At 46.9% G+C, this 27,516-nt stretch overlaps 1 protein-coding gene and 2 long non-coding RNA genes across 18 annotated transcripts in view; 1 reads left to right on the top strand and 2 right to left on the bottom strand.

Moving 5' to 3' along the window:
- Positions 1 to 1,691: 1,691 nt before the first annotated feature.
- On the bottom strand, positions 1,692 to 17,684 carry LOC137860609 (uncharacterized). Its single transcript, XR_011099086.1, has 3 exons — positions 17,565 to 17,684; positions 8,183 to 8,334; positions 1,692 to 1,895 (listed from the first exon to the last, which is right to left on the bottom strand). It is a non-coding gene; the product is annotated as an uncharacterized lncRNA (long non-coding RNA).
- On the bottom strand, positions 14,193 to 16,489 carry LOC137860607 (uncharacterized). Its single transcript, XR_011099083.1, has 2 exons — positions 16,365 to 16,489; positions 14,193 to 15,600 (listed from the first exon to the last, which is right to left on the bottom strand). It is a non-coding gene; the product is annotated as an uncharacterized lncRNA (long non-coding RNA).
- The window catches only part of PTPRF (protein tyrosine phosphatase receptor type F), a 364,796-nt gene continuing 353,711 nt past the window's right edge, over positions 16,432 to 27,516 (top strand). For 14 of the 16 annotated variants that reach the window (XM_068691017.1, XM_068691031.1, XM_068691025.1 and 11 more), the window contains exon 1: positions 16,711 to 16,865. The gene's annotated coding sequence lies outside the window, so the exon portion shown is untranslated. Of the gene's footprint in view, positions 16,567 to 16,710; positions 16,866 to 27,516 lie in introns of those variants that run through there. The other 2 variants (XM_068691018.1, XM_068691015.1) reach the window with 2 other exon arrangements.

Raw genomic sequence — 27,516 nt, 5'->3', positions numbered from 1 at the left:
CTCGTTCCCCCTTTGCAGCCATCCTTCTTTGCTTTCAGATAAATGAGTTTACTATTGCTCATACTAAAACAGATATTGTTTGCCTGCTCTTGTGTTATACACAGCAGTCTGGATTGCTGAGTAAATGACTCCTTGCTGTTTATCACCTGTGACGCCAGGAAGGGTGGCTGTGGGGTAACAGCCGCGGCTCCTGGCAGGCAGAGTGCTGGTCCGTGCCAGTTGGAGGGACCTTCTTCCCCAGAGCAGGAAACTGGCAGCACAAGCACTCGCTTTCCTCCCTCACCACCCACTTACCCTCAGCAGGCTGGCAAATACCATTTGCTGGGTTCCCTAGCTCCATCGCGGGTGCACAGGTTTCTCAAGACATCTTTACAAAAATCTGGAAGCAGAGGGTGAGTAGTGAGATGACACAGTCTGAAGATGATATGAAATCATTCAAGTGACTGAAATGAAGCTAAACACAACTACAGCTGATTGCAAAGAGAGGAGGGTGATCGCATAATACCAAGCGAGTGAATCTTTAAATGGCAAATGAAATTCAGTGTTTGTAGCTGCAAGATAATACGCAGGGGGGAAAATAACCTGAGCTCTACACATAAAATCATGGACTCTTAGAGAGCTGCTACCACCAGGAAAGGGGTTGTGGACTCACTGCAGAAGATTCCCTGGAAACCACTCAGCGTTGGTCTATGAAGTGAATCTAGTAATGAGAATTATTGAGAAACTTTGCCCTCTTAATCCACCCTCAGCCATGTCTTGAATACTGCAGGCTGTACTAGTTCCTTCCCTCTTCTTCATTTGCCTTCCCTCCTTACTTAAAGATCATGTCAATGTATTGGAAGAGGTATGAAAGCTGGAACTATCAGTGTAGTCACCAGAAATCTGGAGAAGAAAGAGGGCGAATGGCAAAGTGACAAAATTTGTTGATAGTATTATTCAAGGCTAAAGGACAAGAACTCACTGTGAAGAGATTAGAAGGATCTTACAATTCAGAATGACTGGACAATAAAATGTCATTAAAATCAATGTAGATATCTGCAAAGGGATGTAATGGGAATACACAAATCTAATTTCAAACACATGTTGGGCTCTGAGTTGACTGTTACCACACAGAGAAAAGATCTCAAGGTTATCACAGAGAAGCGTCTGGAAATGTCACGCCCGTGTTCAGCAGAGATCAGAAAAGCAAGGAGAATGGTTGTGGGAGGAATACAGACCAAAACAGAAAACAGCATGAGGTCACCATAAAACCCATGTGCCACGTGTGCTGGGTGCAGTTCTGGTCTTCTGTCTGGAAAAGCAGAAAGAAGAACTAGAAGAGAGCGGAGCAGAGCACCAAGGAGCACAAGTGTTCACGAATACAGCAACAACTGAAAGGCTTAGGACGCCTAACCTGGACTGACACAGCTGTGCTGGAGGTTTATAAAATCCTGAGTAGTCTTGAAAAGACGAATTGGGATTTACTGCCTGTTGCCTCTTGCAATAAAAGAAGCTGGGGCCATGAGAAAAGTAACCAGATGGAAGTTCAACACCAAGTGAAGGAGATACTCCTTTAGAGGAGAAGCAGACGAGCTGAGGAACATGCTTCCAGAGGATGCTGAGCACCCTGAAAGATGACAGGGTTCAAGAAGTGACTGAGCAGATTAATCAAATAAAATTCTATCACAAACTGAAAACAAACTTACCTTTTCTGGCTTAGAAAAACCCTGGGTTGTGACTGATGGCAGCAGGGAAAAGAGGCCAGGAAGGCACCTGCTGTTGTTCTCTGATTTTAGCACAATCCTCCATAACCTTCTTCGGGTCTGTGAGGGCAACAACTCATGGAACAGCCGTGCAAGGGAAGATTAGGATTATGTACTCCGTTAAAGACAGCGCTGAGGAGATACAGTAGAAGCCTGTAAAATCAGAAATGATATAAGGAAAGTAATCAAAGATAAACTATACACTATTTCATACTGCACAGGAACTGGCAAGCTCCCAGCTGAAATGGGTCACAGGTGTAAAACCAACAACAGGAAATACTTTTCTGCACAATATATATAATATACATAAATATACTTTAAAAATTGTGCCACAAAATACTGCAGAGCATAAACGGGCTTAGAATGGGATTAGACAAATTCATGAAGGATAGGCACATTTGTGGCTATGAAGCACAATCTTGTGGCTGCAAATTTTCTTTTGGAAGCTGAGAAGTGCCATTGTGTTGCAGCTCCTGCTAATGCCTCCCTGGCCCGAGTGACTGAACACACGTTCTTAGATTTCTATAAGCTGTATAACATTCTACATACATATTATAAAAAGTATTAAGTGTAAGCTTATGGTTTCTAGTATATTCTTAGCCTTTGATAGAGAATGCAAATGCTATTTTAGGGCATACTGTGAAGAAGGCACTTTGCCAACACAAGCCTTTGGTGCAGGCTGTCTTCTTTCCTCTATCAGGGCTTTCTGTGTTCCAGTATTTCCACAATTTTTGTGTCATCTAGAGACGTAACGATTAACAATTTATACTTTCTTCTTCATCACTGTTAAAACTTTTCAACTGTGCGTGGCCAGGAACTGATCCCTTAGGCTCTCTAGTCACATCTCGTGTGAGTAATCCTCGTTTACCATTACACTGCCAAACCTCTGTCAAAACTGTCAAGGAACCACCATCCAATTCGCTTAATCTTTAGCATGTTTATATGTATGTTTCTAATTTGTTAAGGAGAATGTTTGGCATTAGTCAATTAGAAGCCTTGCTCTAGATGGTATTAATAAACTATTGGTTTTTTAATTGAACTTGTTGGCTATTCAGAAATTACATCAAATTAGCTTGGAATTTTCCATAAACTCAGACAGGATGAGTTCTATTTTCCAGTTTTAATTCTTTACTAAAATGCTACTTTATTGACTTGATTCTTTTGCTGTGGCTAGTTGTCAGGATATGGACAACTACCATTGTGTATCTTCTTAAATACTCAAACAGTGTCAGTTTTGTAACAGATCCCTGAACTTTGCTTAGTTCCCAAACTTCTTGAAAATCAACAGCAATCATCTGGATAATTTCCTGGCTGGCTCCTACAAAATTCTCGGATGCAAACTATCTAAGCTACAGATTTTAAAATGGTGCTATGCAATGCCTTCCATGATCAACGAGAGTTAATTATGTCTCACCATCATTTAACACGACAATGTCATCTATCTTTTTCTCTGAAGACGGAGGATGATGATTTATAAAAAATTATGCTTTCACAATTTCCTCATTTCTAGTAATAGAGCAATATTACCGCTAGGATTGTTTTCATTCCAAATACACTTACAAAAAAAAGGTTTTAAAAATTAATTATGTTAGGCATGGCTTTCTAGTCTCATCCTGACTGATTCTCCTTTTAAAAAATGATGAAGATTAGTCAGGATTTTGGGTTCTTCTGTACTGATTCTTAAATTTGTTTGGCTTGCGGTTATCTTCCAGCATTGAAAAATACTGCTCAACCCAAGCTGAAATGATAATTTGAAATAAATATGAAATTGAGAAAAATATGCAAATGAGTCAGTGCTGGTGAGAGCTTTCTCCCACTTCAGACCGTGGGTCTGATTTCCAATTCCTCTCTGAAATTCTCCCTATCATATTAAAAAAATGTGTATCTAGTTTAGTAAATTCATCAGTCAGTTCTGGAAATGGATTCGGGGAAGGGCGAATTTAGACATAGATAGGCATCCAAGTGTTGTCCCTATGGGAGATAAACAACAGGGTCGAGGCAGATGGGCATGGCTGTGAAAGGGATCAGAAATGGAGCCAAGCAGGAGGCTGGACACCTCAAAGGCTGTGCTCTAAACTAGAAACACGAGGAAGTCTGCAGCAGTCAGAAAGGCAAATGCAGAGCTGGGAGATGCTGGAGGACGTGGAGATGGGCCACAGCTCCTTGAGGAAGTGGGAGCCCAGCAGCCACGGTACCCAGTGTCCTCAACATGTGGAGCCATCCATCATGCCATGGCTGGAATGCGTCTTACATCTCATTCGCCCTCTTTCAGTTGCTCGCAATTTCCTTACACAAATTCTTCCGGATCTCAAATCTTAGCCCGGATGACATTTTTAAGCCTCTCAGCAGATCTATCCTGCCATTTTGCATTTTGCCTTGGCATAAAAACCCCACAGACATGTCATGCAGCTTTCCGTCATAAAATTTTGCAGAGGCATAACAAATTGTGTTAGAAGGAAATAGCTCAGTCAGTTCAAATTAAGGCGTTCTGTATTTTTAATACTGATGGCCTAAAGATTTTAAATTTTCAGGTAACTTGAGTATTCAAGAAATGGAGTTTATTAGCCTCTATATAATATTGATGATAGATTTGGTTTTCCTCTCAGTCAAGTTAGTACATTAAATAATATTGATGCTTATCATTCTGAAGATAGTCTTAGAAATTTTGTCTATGAAATTAGTAGAAATTTTGCTATTGACTTCGATGGGCTCAAGGTTTTACCCATAGCAATTAGCAGTCATTCTACTGTATAACATGGCTCCCTGAAGGTCTGCAGAGCTCGGCGTAATTGTAACAGATTGTGTAATCAGGCTGGCAGGACATGCAACCAGAAAGGAGAGCCATGGCTCCCCCACTTTTTTTTTTTTTTTTTTTAATTTTAAAATAAGATATTTCACTACAGGAAGAGTAAATGTAAATGATTGCATTTTAGTTACAAATGTCTAAAATGTAAGCTAATGATTAGGATGAGTTACAGAAGAGGAGTCAACAAAACATCATGTTTGAAAATATTTACAAGTAATATTTCCTCTCTAATGAGGGAGAAGTGATGTTCAGCTGAGGCTGCCAGGCCATTCTTTAGTATAAGCGAAGTATTCTCTCTAAAGACAGAAAAAAGAGAGAGAGAGGGTGGGGAGAGACAGAGTGAGCCCTGTGAGTACAAGATGAAGCCAGCCTGAAGTCAGAATTTACTTTAGCTTTGCGAGCACTATTCAGAAAGCCATTGCCAAGGTCGCCAAGCCCCAGATCCACTTCGCTTCCCCTTAAGATTGTTTGCAAAGTTGCTAGAATTCTTAACACTTGTTTTTCTTTCTCTCAAACGCTTCAGTGCCCCGGGTTTAAAGTGAACGTGCACCCAGCCCCGGCCTGCCTCCGGCTCCCACAGCCGCCAGCTGCCCCTGGGCAGTCCGCTGGAATTGGGCAGCATCCCCAAAAACCAGCAAACCCAGTGCATGCACACTGGTGGGCATGCAAGAAGAGGCCTGGGGAAGGAGAAGCAGCAGATGGGACATTTAATTCAGGGAACTAACTAATTTAAATCTTTCAGGGAGTTTGTTATTATTGCCAGAGTGTTAAGAATGTGTTTTCTTTCCCCACGCGCATAAAACGCAATGTCCCTGCTCTGAAAATCTCCGAGAATAAAACATTTTGCAATGATCTAGAATGAAGAGAAAAAGAAGTCCAGAGTGCTTTGATGATGTATTTTAAGAATACTATTATTTATATATTTCGCAGATTTATATAAATAATCATAAATGTGCAGTTGGTGTAGGTCTCTTGGGTAAAGGCAAAAGCAGGCAGATTTATAAAATGGGTTTATGTGCCAGGGTGATTGTAATGGCTCCTTCTGTCAGGTAAACACATAATTAGGATGTTTTCAAATAAATGTATTATGCACATGATTGAAGCCAATCCCGGCTGCAGTATAAATATTATGCTTTTTTTTAAGTTGTATAATTACATATCTACCCATGGAGCTCCTCGCCTGATAGGCATCTATTTATGCAACACCACACTGTGGCGTTTCCACAGGTGCTGTAGCAGATACTTGCTGAACACGCAGACTGGCTGATTTTTAAACTGCAATATCTCAGCTTTCTCTCAAAATACCAGTTCTGCCTCAACCCCTTTTTGCCTAATTGCTTCTTAGATTTATTGTTTAATTAAAACCGTTCCTGGGTTATACAAACAACAAATCCCACTAATGCGTGTTTTTCCTACATACAAATTATTTTCAGAGGGGTGATGTATCTTCACGTTCTGAAAGGATTACTTCCTTCCTGGCTGGGCTGTCGCAGCCCAGTGCAGCCTCGTGGTGAAGGCTGTAAGGTGAAGGTTTTGATGGCAGCATGACAGAGCTTCATCTATAGAGTCAGAATGGCAGCGCTAAATGCCATTGGAAAGACTGATGCACTCTTCCAGCCGACGCCAAGCAAACTCTCAGAGCATTTTCGTACAGTCTCATGGAATGCCGGGTCATGCTCCAGGGGAAGCGCTAACAAGATGTGAGGGACATGCGGAACGAGGAGGCACCCCGAGGGGACGTTGAGGGACCTCTAGCCCCTCTTGGTGGCAAGCCTTTCCTCAAGGGGACATGCAGGGAGGACAGCGAGAGTCTGGGACAAGTCATGACACTGCTCATATTCCCTGTGGCCTGCTCTGAGCTCCTGCAGACAGCCTGAGCACTGCTCCTAGACATCTCCCCCCAGCCTGCACATCTGCAGCCTGGCTTCAGAGCCAAGTTTTTGGCTTCTATGCCTGCGTGCCTCGCTTGGACAATACGCAAATGTCTGCTGAAGCCCCTGCACCTGCAGAGAGTCCCAGGCAGATGCCTGAGTTTCAGCAGCACAGCTCTGCCCCTCTGAGAAAAATGGTGTTTGGATAGAAACTTGTGTTTGGATGCTTATAGAAGGAACACTGAAAGAAACAGAAAGCTTTCCTGCAAAGAGCATATGCTGCAGCTTCCTGAAACAAGAACCCAGCTCTTGCGAGGATTCTGGCAGTCTCTAGCCTTTCAATATTAAAGGGCTCTCTAGCAGATTAGGGCAGCATAATAAAAGCTAATAAAGATGAAACTGGACAAATGCAGACTAGAAATTAAGACACACATTTTTAACAATAGAATTAAATCACTGAAACGGGCTCCAAAGGGATGTGGTAAATGTACCTGAAGCTGCAGCCCACTGAGCAAGCTGGCAGGTGGGACTGGGATGGCTGGGAGGGGACAGCCAGGTTTGGGGACGTGCCATGCTGGAGCTGGTGGCTAGGGAGGGCGGTGGGATGTGGGGATGCTACAAGCAGCAGGCTGGAGGTGCTGTGCAGTCACCTGCAGTAAGGTTTGTGCTTCCCATGAGCTTCTGCTCTTCCTTTGTCCATGTTCAGCTCATGTCCCTTGGTGTGGGACCTTACTCCAGCCTGGCTGCTCCCAGGCACTGTAGGAGTCCCTCTCCCTGCTCAGGGACAGGGAGAATGGAGGAGGGAGAGGAATCGCTCTCTGGCACAGAGGTTCTCTCTGCTTTTGTCTCTCTGATGCAATGGATAGAAAGATCAAGTATATCCCCAGCTAACCCCGGTACCGGCTGCGTTGTGCCCCACTGGTAATGCAAACAGCTGCGTGAATTTACAGCTGTGTTACATGGCCAGAGCAGAACACAGCAACCAGGGCGAGCATTGCATTTGGTCATACAGCTGGAAGTACTGACACACATTTTAACCTGTGGAAGCCTTTTAAATTTGAACTAGGCACAAAGCAACTCCATTTAAGCTAGGCTTCTTGCTGCTGCAAGCATGTGCAAGGTGTGCACAAGGGAAAACTCTTTGTGGTTAAACCTTGCCTTTTTTTTTTTTTTTTTTTTTTCAGATTAGTTTTAATCCAGAACTGTCCCATGGTTTGGTTTTTGGTTTACAGTGCAGCCCCTTCTGTCAGTGCAACGGATAATAAATATCAGGTAAGAATAAGATGACGTGTCTGTTTCTTTTGGTGGATTTGGTGGTTACCCACTTTTTCTGGATTCAGCTGTATGCAAAGCTCAGGCCTTAAAATACCACATGTGCCTCTCTTTGGATGGACACCCCCTTCATCAGGCTTGTCTCAGTGGGAGCTGCAGGCCCCAGGTCCTGGGGAAGGCTGCGAGGGTGGGAGGAAGCTGCGGAAGAGAAGGGTCTTGCCCCACATTCACAGCAAACCAGAGCAGCTGAAGCTTGCTGGTCTGCCCTTCTTCGCAGCACTGCTTTCATCTGTTCACATTGCTCTAAGCCAGCCCCTAAGACAGCATGGGATGTATGGAGAGCCACAGGAATGCCCGAGGGAACTTACTTGTACAACTGTATTAAAGATCACTTTGTATTTTATGAGATTTTGAGCAGAGGTTTTGTTTTCTGAATGCCAAGATGAACTGATTAAGAATTTAGGGTTCTTTGCTTGCTTTTTGAAAATCACCTGTTTTATTACACCTCTCTTCCTGGAAAGCTGTTCCTTTTGTGTTCAGCTCAGAACTGGCGGGAGGATGGGGAGAGTCACCAGTGAAACCAAATGTGAATCTGATGACCACGCTGTTTTCCTTCAGTGTTTTTTCTAAAGTGGAGTTCTCACTGTAATTAAAATTACAAAGTAGAAATGAGAGAGAGAGAAAACAAACAAACAAAAAAAGCCAACTCTCCAAGCAGCTAGCTTCCTGCTAATATTCCACGGAAGAAAAGTAAAAAAAGATACCCAGGCCTATAGTTGTTCTGGTTTTGTGAATCTTGGGGAGTACCTTGAATAGCATCAATTAAGATTTTGGGGAGGGAGGAGCACAGAACTGCTTGAAGTGGGCCAGAGCAGGCTGCCATGCAGCCCCACACCCTGCAGCTAGCCCTGGCCAGCGGTGTATGATGCAGAGGAAGGTGTACAAACTGGCAAGAGCCCTGCAGGCTGTGCTGCTCCCAGCCTGACCACTAAGAGTTAAGGACTGACTTGCACCCAAAAGCTGAAGAAGGAATACTGCTGGATGGCTTTAGTCATTATACATGACAACACCAAATATCCTTGGTATCAGAGGAATGCGGTGCACAGATAACATAAAAATTGTGAAAGTCTTCAACATGTCAACAGAGCACACTTAGGGGATAAAAGAATGAAGATTGTGGGTGACACCCCCAGCCTCTCAGCCACAGCCAAGTCTCACAAACTGAAACATCACCAAAACACAACAAAGCCGCAGCACAGCAGGGCCAACTCTCCTTCTTGAGAGAGAATGGAGAAGGAGAACAAATCACGGAGCCAGGCATCCGTCACATCACTTCATGCATGACTGAGAGGTGCTCAGATACCATAGTGGGGAGCCCAGGCCAGGAACCTGCACAGGGCAGATCTGGCAAGTGCTGGGCTTAAGTTGTTAAAAAGACTTGCAGATGGGAAAATGCAGGGCAGAGAAATAGAGGCGTGGATGAGCTCAGTGCCCGTGTTTGGAAGTTTGGCTCCGAGGCGGTCTGAGCAAGGAGCATGTGGGGCTGCTGAGGGTGGTGGGTCCCCAGGGGTGGCCCAGCTCCGAGCCCTGTTGGGGCACAGCCAGGAAGGTGCAGCAGCTGGTCACGTTTGCTGAGCACACCCAGCCCTTCAGTTTCGGAGAAATGCCAGCTGAAGGTGCTTTTGAAAACAAAACTGCTCTGTAATATTCACGGAGTGGCTGCCAGAGCCAACTCTCCCCACTTTGAACAGCTCTGCAGGAACTCTTTATCCCCAAATTTGAACAAAGTCTGTACTGTGTTTATTGCCTGCTCCTCACCCACTTTATTACTCTGACTTAAACCTGTAGACGGTTGTCTTCAAAGTCGGGACGCACTTTCCAGGAACAGGTTTCCACATCCATTGCTCAGAACATAATAATTGGGAACAGTGTTTAGATAAAAACATTAGCATTATCACCACAAAAGTAATTGTTATGCTAATGGGCTGCATCTTTCTGTTGGAACCGTGCTGGAAAGGTTAGTTAAATTTAAACAAATTTTATTCCTTGAAATTCGGACTATTTCTGATAGGGAAAGCTATAACTGCCCTGATGCACAAAACAGCCCTTGCAGCTGATGTCTGAAGTGCTCAGAAGACTGCACCTGTTATTCTAACAGAGGTGACCTCTGAAACAAGAAAGCCATTCTATATAAACACCGAGCTAAGTGACTTTCCCCATGTCTCCTCAAATAACACCCAAATATCTTTTCTTGTCAAAATCTTGCACTTGTCCCATTGTATACACAGTAAATCATGACAACCAGTGACTTATTTGAAGGCTGGAGCCCAAAGCAAGAGGTGCTGGTGCTGAAAGAAGTTTAACCAGTCACCAGCCTCTAAAATATTAAGCCATAAAATACAACTCTATTTTTACAAAAGTGGTTTTAAATGACCTGTCAAAACAGCTGGTTCCTGCTGGCTGCTTTTTTTTTTTTTTTTTTTTTTTTTTTTTTTCCAACGGGTGGCAGAAGGAATGAATTAAAGGAAAACAAAATCATTAGGGGATAGCTTCAGTTTACTTTTGTAATATATGCATGTTTTGTGTTAGAGTAGCAAAATTCTGGGAAGCGTTTACCTCCTGTTGAAGCTTATGAGATTAAGTGTGGTATATCCCTTGTGCTGGCCTGTTCCCAGGCCGAGCCCTGCCCTGTGAGTGCTGCGACGATTCGTCATGCAGAGGGGAGGAGGAAGGCTGCCCCGCGTGCATCCCCACCATCACGGATTTTCGGGTGTTCGTCACAGCCCCGCCACGCTGTGCACTGCCACAGCAGCCGTGGCATCCCCACGCTGTTCGTGTGCTTGGTGCTAAAACTGGGGCTTTGCACAGAGCTGGGGTGCTGAGCTTTACATGGAGAAAATGCACTGCTGGCTGTAAGAAGAGCAGGTACAGTGCAGCTGTGAAATTTGACTTCTGCCAAGTTCACGGCTGCCTGTAGCACTGGCCAACTCTGGCGCCTAAAATACTTAACTCAGGAAATCCCAGCTTGCACATACGTTGTTGGGCAGCCCCCAGAATCCCTCCTCTGTGTCTTTACTGTGGAAGACTGCAGTGCCCAAATTCTTCTGCTCGATTTCTTTGTAGACCTCAGAGGTAGAGTGGAGCCACAGTAACTGTGCTGTGCCTGGGGGGTTCCTGCCACCTCTCAAATCCAGCCTGCCCATCTGCATCCCAAAGTCCGAGGTTAGCTGACTGGAACAATACTTGATTTCCATTGCCATTTCAGGGTCCCAGCTCTCACAGTCTGTGGTAGGAAAATAGGACCCCCCATATGCAGTACCTCAAAAACTACAGACCTGGGCTTCTAAATTAAAAAGAAAAGTAATCACAGCAATCACACCAGCTCCTTTTGTGATATAAAAGTGAACCCAATGTATTTTTTCCTGTTTACCTCTGTTCCCTATTGCAACAGAGCTGCGGTCAGGGTGATCCTTTCCTCAGCTACACTCACAGGCTCCGGTCTTCCGATTGCCTCTCTCTTATGTGGCTGCTGTCACAGGGTGCTGCTGCACCCACAACCCAGGGCAGAATCCATCTTGCAATCAGACCTGAAGTTGATGATACATCTGAAGGAAAGCTCTAGCTTCGCAATCCGATAAAATATTAAAAGCTGGTAAGAGGCGGAGTGCTCTGCCTGAGTAAGCAGACATTTGGGCAGAATCGTTTTTTTTTGGTGCAGAAGAGTATTTTGGGATCCTTCCCTTGCTTTAATATGAAGCATTCTGTATTACTTATCTGCTCCGTGGTTGTGAGCTGAAAATTTGAGGTGGATTTTTATTGCAGAAAGAGGGTGTGGAAAAGCTTAGTCAGCACAAAAGTTTAACTTCGCTAACAAGGTCTATAAATTTGCCGCAAGGATAAGGCAATGCCACTCCCTTTCCTGTCTAAATGCTTATAAGGACAAACATTTAATCAAAACCCACTCTTGTACACAGGAGCTGTATTAGCGGCATTCCACATCTCATGTTTAAAACCCCAAATTTTAAAACAGAAGTGTTTTTAAGGTCTCTGAACATAGTTTCTACTATTTTGTTAATTGCCTCATGACTCCTTTTAAAATGCTTTGTTCTGAAGACAAATCAGCATGTTCTGAAAACTAAATATAAAAGAGTAAATGGACTAAAAATTAATAATAATAATAAAAAAGACTTGGGCTGAAATTTAGTTCTTTTGCATTTAGTGCTTTTACTAGTGTGAAAATGAGGATTTCCTGACAAGGCTGAAACTAAGCAAGAGTTTTGATAAAATGTCATGAATCACCCCGACATTGCTCAGGGAAAAAAAAGGAAAATATGCTTCCTCCTCACAGCAGTCCCCAAAGCCCGGTCACTTTGCAGGTCTGGGCCTGGTGCTATTGCTGCTGCTGAACGACTTGGAGCTGAGTGAGAACCAGCCCCTTCCTTCCCGGGCTGCTGTGATCTGAAAGCTTCTGCTTGGATTTTCCCTCCCACATTGCCATGACCTGAAAGCTTCTGCTTTGAATTTGCATGGACCTGTAATTTTCCCTGGGCACTGACCGGGATCTTAAAAAAATGTTGGAGACGAACTGTCCTCTGGCACATGGCACTAGGGCAGGATGCTGATCTCATTTCTCTGCTCTGCCACAGGCTCTGGTGTGACATTAGCTAAGTCAATTAGCTTCTGCCTGCATCTGGTTTTCATCTTTAAAAGGGGGACAGTGGCAATTTCCTACCTCACGGCAATCCTGTGAGGATAAATATATCAGCTTGGGAAATGCTCCGATACTTGTGCGATCAGTGCTTGGACACTTCTTGTTCAGGCTGCGTTCTGCAGTGCCTGTGGCCTGCAGCCTGGTGAGGGGTCAGTGCTGAGGGCCACCAGAGCAGCCCTTGGACAGGCTGAGCACAGAGGCTGTTGCAGCCATGGCCACAAAAACATGTTCTCACAGACCTGACAAGAATGGAAAGAAACGCATGACAAACTGTCAGGAAATAGAGAGGAGCAGAGACCACTCCAGCGGTGAGCTTAACCAAAAGTCCTATGCCATTCTCTTTAACTTACAAGCACATGATGTATTTTAGTGACTTAAGCTGCTCTTTCCATTACCATTTATTTAGGGTTAGAGAAAGACTGAACTGGTATCGCTGGGGCATGGACACATGGAGATCATGCTGCAAAGAATTACTCATCTATAAGTCTGCTTTTCTGAACAAATCAGTGTCCTGCTTTTGGGAAGTGTTTCCCGTAAGCCGGTTGCCATTTGCACTCCCAGGCTTTGGCTCTCAGCAGAAGCAGGAGGTCACCTCAATTCCTCCCTTGGTGGCCAGCACTCCCAGGGCCTTCCTCTACCATGCTTTATTTGGTCAGGAGCAGAATTTTTGCCAGGAACCAGCTGTCAGGCTATGTGCTTTTCTTCCTTCTTTTTCAATAAACTTACCTTTCTAGTTTGTTATGATAAGGAGGAGGTAAATGAAGTACAGGAGTTATTACTTATGCTATGTCTTGGCAGGATCTCTAAGGCATCCATCAAGAAGGGAGCTTCACTGGGCTAAGCACTACACAACGCCACGGTAAGAGAGCACACACATCCTGCCCAGGTCCCTGCAGACAGCTGGGACAAACGCTGAAGGAAGGAAAAAGCAATTGCACCGACTTTACAGAAAGGTAACTGAGGAGCAGAAAACTCACAGGGCTCGACCAGTCCCGCGGGCTGCTGGCTGAGCCAGGAAGCAGAAATAACCACCACTTTGGCATTGTGGCTGCACTTTTATTAGTCTTTTATTTCTTCAACCAAGTGCAATCTGTAGCAAAGCAAAATTAAGGGTAAGTCGTTATCCTCAGCTGAAAGGCTTCACAGGCCAGACACCTAGTGCTGCAGAAGAAAAAGCATCAGTGTGCCCCTCTTAGGCAGCAGCTCCTTCAATCAGAGGAAAACGGAAATGGGCAAGACAGATATTTTTTTATTTGGAGCAAAACAGAGAATTCTAATAACCCTGTCTTAGAAAGGAAATGAAAGAGTCTTGGGGGTAATATTGAAAAAATGGTGGGCAGTCAGAGTCAAGGCCATATGGTCCTCAAGCTGTGCTGTCAAGCCGATCTACAGATGGAGATGTATTATCTTACACTAGCGCAAAGTTGAGCATTGCAGCAGGCACTTGTGAAACAGACCAGAAGACCTGACAATACAATTGACAATTACTATAAAATCAGGTGAGAAAAAGTCATCAGCCAGAATTGTCCCTCTAAGAAAAAATAGTTGGAGAAAGGATGAGCTTCCTCCAGGCTCTGCAGCATATAGGTTCCATCCAAAATATTTAGCGAGTTTAGCAACACCTGAAATTAGAAGGGAAGTTGTTCTGACAAGTCTTAAAAAATTCAGAATCCTGGTCTTTTGATTTTATACTAATTTATTATGTTAAAGGTGAGCAAAAGCCATCCCACAGTATCTACACACCAGCCTGTTATCAAGTGGCACGCATGACAAGAATATGGGTGTGTGCGTTTGCTCTGAAGATCTGATCAAAGGGAAGGAATAGCTGCTGAGAGCTTAGCCATGAGCAGTGACCTCCAAGCCAGGTACTGCGAATGCACACCGGGACTTTGCCTTCTGAACAGCTTGCTGCTGGAATGGCTGGGTTGGCTGCAGTCACAAGACGTGAAACAACGGGGTGCTACCCATAGGCTGGTGGACACTGTACTCTGTACACCCCCATCAGCTCTGGTGGCAACATGCCAACGTATCCTGTAGCAAGCAAACTGCTTAGGTAGGTGCCTTTGCTTTCAGCTACGGCGCCTTGCCACTACAAATCCTTGAACAGGTAAAGGGGTGACTGACTGGCAGTCCTGTGCTCGGTGGATCACTAGGTACTAGTGCCTCCTGGGCTTACATTATTAATCGTCTTCCAAGTTTTTACGTCATAGGGGCGTGAAGTGTGCAAAGGAATAATAAAGATTTTTGGGTGGTAGCCGTATGTGAAAACTCCGTTTCATGATGCTGATGATTAATAGCTTACACCCATGGGACAATCATTTACTTGCAAGTCTTGGCTAGAAGCTCCAGGGCACCAAAAGTTTATGAGGCAGCTCTGTGTCAGTCACATGAATCTAGATTTGTAAATGTGCTTAGGAACCTGCATTAGGAACCTGTCCAAAAGTATCTATATCTATCCCACAGATTGGATCAACTTTTCAGTGTCTCCTCTCATAAGCTGTTAGGCATCTGACAAGATTAGCAAAGGAGCATTAAACCCCAAACCTTCTATTTTTCATGCAAACTTCAAAAGCCTGTTGCTTCCACCTCAGACAGAGAGGGGCTAGGCTGACGTGACCCCCTCGCCAACAGGGCTGCGGTGGGAGCTGAGGGTCTGGATTCCCACTTGCAGCTCTGTGAACCGCTCGGCAGCGAGGATCTCCCAGCTTCCCCGTGGTCTTGTGCTCTGAAGCATCCTGAAGCACATCCAGATTTTAATACAGAGCCGAACCCATGGGCACTTTGGCAGTGCTGCATGGCGGCGTGCCAGCAACACTTACTCTAAGCTCCGCGGCCTCGTGGTGGCATGCACAGAAGGGCCGTTCTGCAGCAACGTTTGGATGCCGAGCAAGGAGGGAAGTGCCTCAGAACCAAAGGCTTTCTGTGTCAGGGCTGCTCGCCGTGCGGCAGAGGTGCAAGGCTGGCTGCGGGTGCTGGGTTTAGGGCAGAGCAGAGCGATGCACGCTGCCCTGAGCTTGTGGTGTCATGGTCAGGAACCTGAAGCCCTGTGCTCCTCTGAGGACAAGGGGACAACGCCAGGGTGCAGGAGGAGCCGCGCTAACTCCACGAGCAGCTCCTGGGCTCCTGGCACCACTCTGGGTGAGAGGACAAGGGCGAAACATCCCGGAGAAACACAGCTGCCAGGCATGGGAAGGAATCCTGGAGACCACAGAGGGAAAAAATTAACATGCCGTGGGAAACGCCTGAGCCGTCCAAGTGCAGCGTGCGGAGGAGAACGGCAGCGGCGGGGTGAAAACGCCGAGCCGGGTGGTGACAGTGCCTGCTGTGGTGATAGTGCCTGCTGTGGTGATAGTGCCTGCTCTGATGCAACCCCAGCACCCAGGCAGGGTTGGGCGAGGAGCCACGGAGCACCCAAACACCCTGCGGATCAGCCCTCCAGCCCTCCGAGCAGGCCGCACGACGCCCGCCTCAGCTCCACCAGGCTGGGGGAGCGAGGTGGGCATCAAAAAAAATAAAATAAATAAATAAATGAAGGGCCACGGGCAACGAGGGCGGCCGAGGGAAGCGCGCTGCGAGCGGGCGGGCTGAAACAATTCCCAAGTGCCGGCTGCTGAACGAAACGCGGCCGAAATGAACCCAAATCGCAACAGGTCTCGGGCCGGCGTTCACCTGCCGGGGGTGCGGGGCTGGAAGGGGGGAGCGGGGGGCACGGAGGGGCCCGGGGGCTGCTGCTCCCCGCCGCCCACAGAGGGCAGCGGCGGCCGCCCGGGGCTGCGCTGCTCCCCTCGGAGCCGGCCCCGAGCGACCGCCGCCCGCCCCCGGACCCCCCCCCTCGTTCCCCCCTCGTTCCCCCTGCCCGGCCCGGGCCCCCCCCCCCCCCCGGCTCCTTCCTGAGGCGCCAGCCCCGGGCCGCGGCCGCTCCCTCCCCGTGCCCGTCCCCGCCCCGCCGCCCCCGCCCACACCTGGCCGGGGCGGGCCGTGCCGTGCCGTGCCCGCCGGCTGCGGGGCCGACTCGGCGGGCGGGCGGGGACGAGGAGGAGGAGGAGGACGAGGACGAGGAGGAGGCGGCGGCGCGGAGCAGGCCGTGAGGGGAGCGGGGCCGGCCGGGAGCAGCGCCTCTCGCCTGGCCGCGGGGCCGAGCGCGGCAGCGGGGCCCCGGCCCAGGTGAGGCGGCGGGCGGCAGGTGGCGGTGCTGCCGGGGCTGCCGGTGGCGGGGCTGGGGCTGGGGCTGGGGCTGGGGCTGGGGCTGGGGCTGGCGGCGGGGCGGGCGCGGCGGCGGCGGGGCGGGCGCGGTGCGCGGTGCGCGGCCCCGGCGGGGGCGGGCTGGCGGCGGCGGCGCGCACGGAGCGCGGTCCCGCTGCTCGGCGGCGGAGCAGGGAGAGGAGCGGGGAGCGGAGCGGGGCCGGCGGGGAGCGGGCGGCTTCTGGGAGGCAGCATGCGGGCGGCGGAGCCCCGGAGCCCCGGTAAGTGGCTCGGCCGCGGCGCCTTCCCCTGCAGCCCCCCCCCCCCATCCCCGTGTAACCCTCCCGAAACTCCGCCGCCTGTTGAGCCCCGCGCCCCGGCACCCCCGAGCGGCGGGGCTGCCCCCGGGGGGGGGCACCGGGCGGTACCGGACCCCTCCCTCCCCCCCCCAAACCCCTCTCTCCCCACCCGCTGGGTACGGAGGGGGCAGCCCGGTTCCGCGGGGCACCTGCCGGGGCTGGGGGGGGGACGGGGACGTGGGGCTCGGTGTCCCGGTGGGAGCCCCCCGGGGGTGTCCCGGGGCCGTGAGCGGAGGGGGGGTGCCGGGGGGGGCTCGGCGGCGTTTCCCCGGTTGCCGTTTTGCGCTCGGAGGAGGGAGGGCGCCGCAGCGGGGGGCACCGGGGGGGGCTCCTCGTGGCCCCGGGGGTGGGGGGGGGGCGAGCGGCCGCCGGGTGGCGAGAACAAAGGGGCTCTGGTGGGGGGCGGGCAGGGGGGGCTCCGCCGTGCGGACCCCAAAATGAGGCTGGGGGGGGCCAGCCCTAGTGCTACCGTGCTGCCCCCCCCTCCCCGCGGCCCCTCCGCTCCCCCGGGGGCTGCAGCCGGGCCCCGCAACCTGTTGGGCCGGGCGGCGGCAGCGCCGTGTGTGTGTGTGTGTGTGTGTGTGTGTGTGTGTGTGCGGGGAAACTCCGCTGCACACCCACCTGGAGGAGCCTCGGCAGCCCGGCACGGGGTCCAGCCGCTGGGAGGGAGCCTTGCCGTGCCCGCAGACAAAGATCCGGTACCGCGGGGCTCCGACCCGCAGGGATGTGCTGCTGCTGCTGCTGCTCCCCGGAGACTGACCGGGGCAGCTGCGGGAGCGGCGCGGGGCTGGGGGCCCTGGGGGGGGCCCCGGGGGTGTCGCCGGGTGGAGTTGCCGTGTCGGGGTCCGGTGGCAAGGTTCTCGCATCGAGCACGGGATTGAGCTGTAAAAAGTGATCGAGGCGGAGGGCGAAGGGTAGCCGGGGCGCCAGCTGTAAGTTACGCCGAGCGATGGCTGGTTTGGAGGTCCCTGAAGGCGGCTAACTTGAGCAGGGGTGGTGAGCAAATACAGTTTCCTCATCCTGCTTGTATAACCACCTTTGTTCATTTTTCAAAGTAAATGTTAAGAGAAACGACAAATTTAATTTGAGATTACAAAGGTCCTCGGATGCAAATGACTTTATCTCTGTCTGGTTACTGCACGGTTGTTCCTCGGCTGCCCGTGTGGCTTCAGAAGCAGCTTTCCCTTTCCTTTTTTTTTTTTTTTTTTTTATGGAGAGCAGGCTGCTCTCCATACAGTAATGCAGGAAATGCTCAGCTCACAACAAGAGTTTTATGGAGGGAGCAAGTGTACTTTAGTCCTGGCTTTATTATTTCTGCCGTGGCGCTGAGGACGCACGTCGAGGTGCGTGACCAGCAGCCTGCCCTTCGTGAGCAAGAAGTAAAATCTGCACGGTGAAACGGCCCGTTTGGGGCCTGGGGGGGAACACGCACACGTGGTGTGCAAATATCGAACTTCTCAGGTTGTGCCGTGAGCCCACCATCTTAACGTGCACGTTTCTTCGCATACGTCACCGGCACGTGTCCTGCTCATTGAAATAGGATGCGGCGTGACTGCAGGCGTGAAGGGGTTAAAGCAGTTTGTGGCCAAAGAGTTAAGGCGCTGCTTCAGCTCAAGAGATTTTTTATAATTCAGCTTAGTTACAAATATTGCCATCTGCCCTTTTCTTTGCATGTGCGTGTCTGTAAGTGTATCTTGGAGAAACAAATACTGGTTGGGGCTGTTAGCAAAATAGTAGAAGCCATAGATAATGTTTTATTGTCACACATGTTGGCAATGAAAATGTCGGTGTCCAGAAAATCCAAGTAGAAACCTTCCACACTGTGTCTGTATTTGGCTGTGAGCTGAGAGCTATGCAGGTATTTTTAATTTTTCTTCAGCCTAAGTCCTGCTTTTGGGAACATTAGCTAACTGTCATTGGCAAAAGCAGAGAAGACAGTCAAAGCTTGTGATTATAAGGAGAAAGATCTAAGCTTGTGGGTAACAGAGAAGAAATGTTTTCCTCTTTGTGTCCACATAATGCAGGGCTGTGGGAAGATATGCTTAATGAGGATGATTATTGCTGTGGCTTTCCATAAATCCACTTGTAATGGAGGCTTTGTACAGTTACTTCTGAATCTGTACATTTAAAAACTGCAAATAGCGATAATGGAGTTGGCTAATAGCAGACTGTCAAGTAAGTGCAATCCTTGTGATAACGTTCAGCCATAGATCTCCATTTAAGTATTACTTTTAAGAAGAAAATGTTTCTTGTAGGTTGTAGTATATGCATTTTGGAGGGGGAAAAAAGCAGTTGTTGCTGCACATACTTGAATCTTAACCAGCTACCTTTCATTGTCCAGAGGTACTTCTGCTCTTCATTTTTTTCATCAGATCAGAGGGAGATCTACAATTCAGTGGATCCATTTGATTTGAATTTAGATAGCAGAAAGGATTAATAATAACCAGCTTAAAAGAAGAAAACAAAATCAAAGATAAAATAACTGAAGAGGTCTAACAGAGTAGTAAACGTGTAGCTGTGCGCACGTGGAAGTTGGGACCGATGCCTCCTGTAGAGTCATAAACTTCCCTGTAAAACGTTAGAGTGAGCTGAGTGCCACTAGGCAGGAGTTGGAGCTGATCTTGTTAGTAGTATTAAATGGGACAAGCCTTTCCATTTCAGTTCTACCTACCTTTTTTTTTTTTTTCTTCAGTGCCTCTTAGAAGCCAGGGTTGATTTAAATTACTCGTCTGTTACGCAAGCTAAAAACAAAAGGTGAAACTAACACGGCGGGGAAGATTTTTCATGGATTATCTCACTGCACTACAGGAAGGTGTAAAGTAACACGTTCTCAAGTAAAGCACTTGTAATAGATATCGGTTAATTTATATAGAGCCTTGAATGAATGCAGTTTTAACTTGTGTAGTGAAGAAACAGCTTTTGAAGAAGCCTGGCATGTGAGTGGCTTGTGTGTACTGTTTGGAGGAGCTTGTTGAAAAATATTTGCGATGCACACCATCCTTGCTTACTCGTCTTTAAAAGAAGTGCCTTAACTTTAACCTTTAATACAGTTTGTGAGGGCTCCTCACATGCAGCTACTTCTGCTCAAAATCTGGTCTTAAAAGCGAGCTGCATTTCTACAGACGATAGCGCTGTGCTCAAATCCAAAATGTATGCTTCCTTTCCAGTAAAAACTTATAATTACACGGGGTGGTAGCTAACTGGAAAGTATTGCAAAACATATGTAAGAATACTGTCGTACAAACTCTAAAACTGAAGAATGACTCACTGCGCCAGTGCTGTATCAAATTCTATCTATACGCAAGGTTTAAATGACAAGTTTACTTTAGGCAGGGAATATGCAATTTTCTTGTACTCTTTCTTCATCTAATGTCAAGTGAGCTTAATGAAATGGTACATGTGGGCATACAGGAGGCACCAGTTGTAGAGCTTTAATGAGCAAAGGGAACAAGCACTACTTGGCTGTGCTTGTGAAGATGGTGGAGGCATGCTGTATGCATACACTGTGTATATTAAACCAAATTCATGGTGCCACGCGTGTCTTGAGACGTCTTTTAATATACCTTATGGTTTGCTTGTGTGCGTTTACTAACATTTGTTTTATTTTTGTTTTCTGTAGGAGAGCGTATTTGGGTTTTACTGGTGTAGGTGTTCATCTTTACGTATTTCTCTTAGTTGATCTTGTAACTGGCATTTCAGGGTTTTGGCAAAAATTCAGGTCACTACCAAAATGAAATAGGTTGATGTTCAGCACGGGAAGGGGGCCAAGGATTGTGGAGAAAGGAGGAAAAGACTGCTTTCTGCTGGAGCAACGCGTGCCTGAGACTTTGTTTCTGTGATTGTGATCTATTACTAGAGCTTTGGGGAGCCCTACAAAATGCAGGGTGTGTAGTCAGGCAGTCAAGTCCTGCAGCTGGGAGGCTTCTGAGGGCCTGGAGGAGGACAGGGAGGCAGCAAATGTTGGGGGTGCCCTCGTGGAAGCCCAGTGCGTGGGTGCTGGTGCTGTGGTGCCTGGCTGGTGGTTCTGTACATCCCAGGGTGCCGGGCAAAACAGCCCTGCAAAGCTGGAGAACCCCATGGCTGCTCCAGCCTTGGATGGAAGACGTTGAACTCTTCACAACCTCTTAATTTCTGATAGAGCCATGAGCCATTCTGCCCCAGAGCACATTCCTTCTGCTCTCTCTGCAGTTTGTCTTTATTAGCCCTGGGGGAGGTGGAAGATGTGTCCTTGGTCTTCAGTGTGTATTGCTCACAAGGGCTGTGGTCAGCAGTGCCTGCGAGTGCCTTTCCTTCCTGTAGCAGGGTTGAAGTCCCCTTAGGCTCTGAAAGGAGGCTAGGGAAGGGAAGCTGGAGCACTCGCTGTTAGGGTGCACCCGGTGTGTGTGCACATCTGTGCCTTACTGAAAAAAAATGGTGAATAATGTCATGCTCCTTCAAGGAGTCCATTATCTGAGAACTTTTCAAGAGGTCAAACATGCAGAGAGAAGCTCTGGAGCAGAGGGTGGAAGCAACATACATAAAAAGTCTGGCTGAGAGCAAAATTGATAAAGCATCTCCCAATACCTCAGCTGAGCACTAGGAGGGAGTAGCTTTGTCTGGATGCTTTTATTGAATGCAGTCTGCTCTGTGGCTGAAATATGGAAATGCCATTAATCTGGGAAAGGATGGGGTCGTCCTGCTCTCGCTCTTGCCCTTCAGCAGGAATAGAAGCTTCCAGTTTACAACCTGCCCAAAAGACGTTTATTTCTTGGCACAAAATTTCAGCTGCAGCTGGCAAGTGGGTAAGTACTTCCATGCAGCCTTACTGAGAGAGAGAGGAATTATTTAGGTTGGCACACGAAGTTTATAGTTAGGAGTTGTCAGATGAAATTGAACAGAGAAAAAACGCGAAGACTGGTCATGTGGTATCGCTTTCTCAAAAGCAGCACTAGAAATCCTGTCATTGCTTATAATTAAACAAAGCATGCATGCATTTGACTGTGGAGAGGAATTATCTCTCGGGTTAATCAGCCTCTTTTCCTTATTTTTTCCCCCTGCAAATGGAGCATTAGATACTGAGTCGCGTGTGTGTATGCAAAGGATAACATCTGTTCCATTTTATGGGACCCACGTAGCGTAGTTGCTTTTTTATCCCTCCAGTGTATGGATTCTTTCTTCGTGTGTCATCCCAACTGCTGAAGTCAGCCGGGCACTTAAGCTTTGTAATAACTCCTCTCTCTGCAGGAGCAGGAAGTTATTCATGAGATGGTACTCAATTCTTCAGTTAAATTTCCTCACAAACTTAGGTCTTGCAATGTTTCGGAAAAGCCATTACTTTCCTAGATGGTTTTGTGAGTAGGGCTGGAATTGTGATTATCGTCTGACAGCTCTTCTGGTAGTTGTTCTAGCAACAGGTTAGGTCGTCCTCATCAGCCTAGATCTATTGTCATGGGCTCACTAATTGGGAAGGTAAATTAGGTATGAGAAGTATGAAAGGTTAGTCTAGTGTCTGGATTTTATGGCATGTATATAAATAATGTAGTTGTCTTATCACACAGGTGTTGTGCTTCTGATCTTTTACCTTGAAGGAGAAGCACGGAAGTGGTTCTGAAAGACCCTTGGTCCTTTTGGACACTGGAAAAGGCCTTGAGGTGTCATGTGCCTTGAAGACACAAGATGGGGAGGAAGGAAAAAAAAAAAAGGCCTCTTTTAGATGAAGTTGTAGTCTTTATGACATGGTATTTTTCCAGATATGAGGTAGTTACGTTTGTTTATATCTTGGTAGCATTTGTTGCATCGAATTTGATCAAAGGTTTAGTTGTTGCAGAATCGATAGTAATTCCCTTTTCTTAACAAAAACCCTGTAATTTATGAATGCACTCTCCATTGTGTTTTAACTACTTGTAATACAGAATTTGCAAAATGATACAAATTGACTAGAAGATACGTGCGAAATCCAATAATACATTTTTCTATGTCAGAGTTAAGTGAAATACAAAACAATTGAAATAAACAATGAAAATTAGCCTCTTAAGCCTATGAACTAGTAGGTGTGGAAATAATTTCATGATATATATTCTCATTGGTTTTGTTGACTGTTCTTGTGCGCAGACAAAATTCCTTTACAGTCTTATGCATTCTAATCTATGCATTATTGTGTGGTGAAAAACATCCTCGTAAAATCTTATTTAACCTGATGTTGAAGTATGCATTTTTGAAGGCATGATCTAGATGCCGACTCCCTCTCCTCGTTGCAGCCTTGCTCAAGGGTAGCTTCTGTTAATAAAACACAGAGCTGAAGAGTGACACCCAGGGAGACAAATATTTCAGCAGATTGCAGGGTTACTGCTTTAATTCTGCCTCTCGACATTAAGGTAAAATTCTAAACTTTTGCAAGAAAGTATTGTCTGCACAAACACTTGCAAGATTGAAGTCTGTTGTGAAAAGTTTTGCTCTCCTGGTGGTTTGAATTTTCCCTGGGTCCAGCTACATCTTCAGAGCTGGTAAAACTCTCATATGAGTACTTGTTGAGGTCTTTTATTTGGATTGTTGGCTCACGGAACGTGTTTTAGAATAGCACTTCATTAACCTCATTTTCTGAAGTCTGTCTGTAGGTGCAGGATCCCATTTATTCGCCCAATAGGTCAGTGCAGGGAGAGCTCATGGAAACCAGTGCTGCAGACGTATCTCAGCTCTTCTCTTGGTGCACTGTGAGCTTTTTGCTGTCCCCAGTTGGATTTTGGAGGAAATCCGGGTGGGTTCTCGCAGCCCCCGCATAGAGCAGGCAGGTCCCTCCCATCCCTTGCACGGAGATGCACGCCTCCCGGCAGCTAAATGCACGCTTTGCTCCTGGTTTCCCTCGTTTGCTGCTCACTTCCCTGGTTCTTTGGGTCTGCGGAGGCCGTGGCTGCAAGGAGCGCTTCTCACCTGTGCGGGAGGAATGCACCGAAGTGTAACACGTGTGCCTCCGTGATAAAACTCAGCAGCTTTATGGGAGCAAGCTGTTACTGCTGATAATTGTGCTCGGCTCTTGCTATGTTTCTTACCTGGAGCTTTTACTTTGTGAGCAACATAATAATAAAGTGTGCTGCTGTAATAACTCGGTGACAATCTTCTGCTTATGTCTGTGTAAGAAATAAGGAGCGTAATTAATGATGATAACGAGGAGTTTGGAAGGGTTGTGGCAACAAGTTGTCAGGCTCCTCCAGTGATCCCCCCACCCTGGTGTCATACAATCTTAGAAGATACTCAACTTCAAGCCTTTTCTTCTGAAGAGCGATCAAAAGCTTCTTCATTGGCCAAACCCATCTAGATAGATGGGCAAATGCTTATTGTAAAAGGACTTGTACAGAATTACTGGGCTCAACAGCTTGGCTGTGGCGAGGAAAATGCCTTTTGTACACTGGAAGCCGTGAGCTGTGTTTTGTTTGCTTGTATCGTCAGGTGTGCAGGGTAGGCACCATGGGTTGTGCAGCATTAAAGAACACATTGCATAGCAGTCATGTTGCTGGGAAGTATTTGTAAATGTTAAGTTTGAATTAAAGATATGTATTTTTTCTTATTAAACTTTGAAGAGTAGTGCTTGGAAGACTAGTGAATTTTTGATGCTCTTAAACGTTGTCTGCAAAGAACAGGTGAGGAATTTGCTGACCTCATGTTTTTTCTTTTTTTTCTTTTTTTTTCTTGGAGCTATACCTCTCTTGTGTGTTAGTTCTGGATGTTAGGAGAAATGCAGACATTGTGTTTGGGAGTTCAGATGGTGGGGTGGGCCAGCACAATGTGTAGGTTATAAAGGGAGGATGAGCGCTCAGATATTGGCTTTCTTTGTATCTGAAGTGAGTTAACAGCCTCTTGGATTCTTGTTGCACAGTGTAATTAAAATAAACACTATAATGCTAATCATTTATGTATTTTTGCCTGTGGGTGAAGTTTTAAATTAGAAGTAGCTATACTTCGGTGGAAGTGGATTTTTTTATTATTATAATGTTCCCTGTTTCCAGTCTGGTAATATTTCTGTGAGAGTGCATAAAAAATATTGCTAGGCAGATTTGTTTTTGTTTTTTATTACCTAATTGTATATTCTAGTAACAATGTAATTATTGCTTTTAACAAAAACTGCCTGACTTGAGTATTTAATTCCATCAGACTCAAGCAGTCGCTGATGAGGTGATAAATGATAGGTTATATGTAGAAGTGGATTTGCAATTATTTGCTGCTTTGGGAACAAAAAAAAAGATGTTTTGTTTCTGTCCAATGACTAATGTTGAAAATCAAAGCAGCGCGCCAGATGTTTTTTCTAATGACTGTGGTTCAAGGTCTCTTTTGTATGGAGGAGGGTTTCAACTGAGTTCGTCTCTTGGCTTTGAAGTTTCTCCTGCTCGTTAATGCAGCAGTCTTCCAAATCTTCTGTTCTGTTCTCCTCGGTGACCGGGCTGCATGGAGGAGCTGCTTTCCCAACCAGCTCCCCATTCATCGGGAGGCAGAGGGGCGAAGGAATTCGTACAGCATGGCCTGAGCGCTCCCATTCACTCGTGTTTATTTCATGGCATTAAAATAAGAATAAGTGTTTCGCTTTATTTGTTGATGTCTGATTAGGAATTAGGAGAGGAAACTGAATCGCTGGTGTGATTAACGTTAGGTTTTGTTTCTGATGCATGAAAGGCCTCATTGTCTGAGGCTTTTCCCCCATAGCTCCCTGCCTAATCCTGCTGAAGTCATTCTAACGGCAGCAGCAGTTGAGGCTCCTCGTCTTGTTTTCCTGCGTACTTCGGGCACAGTTGGAAACATTTCCCCTTGGAAGGAGCGCCTGCATCTCGTGCTGACACTGCTGTTGCTGCAAAGGGGCCGTGGTGGCTGTAAGGTGGGCATCGGTTTGTGCAGGGGCGGGAAGGAAGCTAATCTGAAATCCCCAAACTGACCTAATTTGTGCTGCGTTTGGGTTTCAACTCTGGGCCTGGTGGTTTTGGGAACCCGGTCTGTCTCCTGCCTTCCTGCAGCCGCAGCTGAAGGAGGTGAGCTGCCTGGTTCTGACTGTAATTTCTCGCAAGTTTTTGTCAGACCAACTTTCTCTAATTGCTGATGTAGTACTTCTGCGAGGAAGAAGTTTAAAACTGCTCGGTGTGTATTTTCAGAAGAAATTTTATGAGTTTAAGGCTTGTAGAGATTATGGTATTTCTAAAATCCATAGCAAGAAATTATAGTAGGCACAACTATTCCTCTTTCAAAAAAAAAAAAACCCTGAAAGAACCGACTCCCCCCTGCACCCTACCCCCACGAACACTGGCCTTTCTTTTCTTCTGAATCAGATTGTCATTGCAAGGTCTCAGTGATTTAAAAATATAAAATAAACTCCCTCGAGGAATCTATTTAAAATTATTTGGTTCACTGAACATTCAGTGCACGTTCAATCTTGGAATCCATTACGTGCCTTTAGAAAGACTTTAAAAATCCTCTCCGACAAAGTTGGTCTGAGTTTCGTCCCTTTGGCAGGTGGGCATGGGGGAATTTCATAGCTTTATTTTCATAACAGAAGCGTGCAGAATTAGTATTGATTTTAGTATAGCTGTCTGCTAGCGCCACTGTATTCAGGGGTCGTATGTCAGCTCTGCTTTTGTGGTGGCAGCTTTCCGTGTTTCCTGAGTTGAAGCCTCTAGTTGTGGGGCTCTGGAAATAATTGGGAAATGCTGCTTTTTTTTCCCCTTTGAATTCAATTTGTAAAGCTTTATTACCTAGAATTAAATTCTTATCAGGCTGAAATGGTGCATAAATTCTTGTTGAATGGAGACAAATGCTATTAGAAACCTGTGAAAGTAAGCTATGTTTTAATCCTAAATTTATTTTCATTGCCGTTGTCATACATTGAAAACATTTTGCATCTACTTCGTCCGTGCACATCAGTGCTCTCTGGTTCCGGTAATTTTTAATGGTTAAGTCTGGGAGAAACAATGTGCATGAGATTCCTGCTTATGGTCTGGTTACATCCTTTGGCATCGCTGGGGTTTCCAGATACCTGGCCAGCACCCATCAGGGTGTGCTGAGAAGGGTTGCCGTGTTATTCATATGCAGCAGAAATACTTCTTTTGGAAGAACTTCCCAATGTTTTCAGCTGATAATGTAGAGAAGTGACATCTGCTTCATCACTTTTTGTACGCACGTATTAATAGTTGCTCGGGGCTCAGTACTTCTTCAGAGCCTGAAGTCAGGGAAGGACTTGAAGAAAACCCAAATAATGGGCAATCCCTCAGGATGCACAAGTATATTTGATTAACCCAGCTGACCCGGAGAGCTGTTAAATATTTGGACAGCCAGCAGTCCTGCTAGCCATCTTCCATTAGCAGTGGCCTCCATTTGGAGCCTGTGTTCTGCCTCTTCCTCTGGCAAAGGCGTGGGTGATGCCGAAATGGAGCCGGGTCCCCGGGAGTGTGGGACCACCAGGCTCTGCCCCCAGCCAGGGGAGGGGATGGAGGCAGGGGGGAAGTTGTTAATTGCGGGTTGTCAACGCCGTGCAGGTGAGCTGGTAGCTGAAGCTACTAGCCTGAGGAGAAATAGCAGCGCTGTCCTGAGAGGTGTAAAAAGACTTGTCAAAATCTAATCT

This window comes from Anas acuta, chromosome 8, assembly GCF_963932015.1.
Source record: "Anas acuta chromosome 8, bAnaAcu1.1, whole genome shotgun sequence".
In the NCBI taxonomy this organism is placed as follows: domain Eukaryota; kingdom Metazoa; phylum Chordata; class Aves; order Anseriformes; family Anatidae; genus Anas; species Anas acuta.
This window is presented reverse-complemented; position numbering and strand designations above follow the sequence as displayed.